Genomic DNA, 705 nt, shown 5'->3' with positions numbered 1-705 from the left:
GAGTGCCGAGCGGGCCCCCCCCCCGCCCCGCCCCCCGCCCCGGGGGGAGCCGAGGGCAGCTCCCCGCGGGCCCGGGACACCCGCCGCCCCACCGCCGCCTCTTACCTCCGGCGACCCGGGGCGAGCGCCACCGCCCCCTCCTGCGCCCGCACTGCGCAGGCGCAACGCCGCCCTATGCGGTCGCGCACACCTCCGCTCCCCGAAGGCCGCCTCTGCGCATGCGCACCTCGTGGAGGAGGGCGTTACCACCAGGCTAATTGGCACTTGGAAAGCCAATCGCTGCGCAAGGGGCGGGCTTACACACGCCTTCCATCCACTACCAATCAGGTTCTGGGAAACCGTGCGGCGCGTAGCCGCATTAGCCAATCCCCTCGCGGCGGCGCGCGTACTTCTCCACGTAGCGAATCAGAGTTGAAGGCGCGGCCTGGCGCGCGGTCAAGACAGCCAATCATCGAGCTGAGCTGTGCCTTCAGCGCCCTCTACCCCACCACGTTCGAAACTCGGCCGCCAATCGTCGGGAAGGAGGCGACGGGCCGCGCCTGTTTATCGCCTAACGGTCGCCGGGGGAGGCATCTCTTGGGCCGCTGCCGACGCCTCCTCGTGGGCTTCCAGAAATGCGGGTAGGAACCGGGCGAGCCCTGAGGGCAGCTGGCGGGGCCGGAGCCGGCAGCGCCGCTGCACTTGGCCGCGTCCCAGGGCCGAGAG

The 705-nt window shown here is 71.5% G+C and overlaps 2 protein-coding genes across 2 annotated transcripts in view; one reads left to right on the top strand and one right to left on the bottom strand.

Annotated features, from left to right (window-relative positions):
- CUNH12orf65 (chromosome unknown C12orf65 homolog) overlaps positions 1-165 on the bottom strand; it is a 5775-nt gene extending 5610 nt beyond the window's left edge. The window contains exon 1 of the mRNA XM_009283921.2: positions 106-165. The gene's annotated coding sequence lies outside the window, so the exon portion shown is untranslated. The remainder of the gene's footprint in view (positions 1-105) is intronic.
- Positions 166-522: 357 nt separating this feature from the next.
- Positions 523-705, top strand: part of MPHOSPH9 (M-phase phosphoprotein 9) — a 31814-nt gene continuing 31631 nt past the window's right edge. The window contains exon 1 of the mRNA XM_019473312.1: positions 523-620. The gene's annotated coding sequence lies outside the window, so the exon portion shown is untranslated. The remainder of the gene's footprint in view (positions 621-705) is intronic.

This window comes from Aptenodytes forsteri, unplaced genomic scaffold (assembly GCF_000699145.1).
Source record: "Aptenodytes forsteri isolate BGI_AS27 unplaced genomic scaffold, ASM69914v1 Scaffold118, whole genome shotgun sequence".
NCBI lineage: Eukaryota > Metazoa > Chordata > Aves > Sphenisciformes > Spheniscidae > Aptenodytes > Aptenodytes forsteri.
Note: the sequence above shows the minus strand (reverse complement) of the source record. Positions and strands in the feature narration are given on the sequence as shown.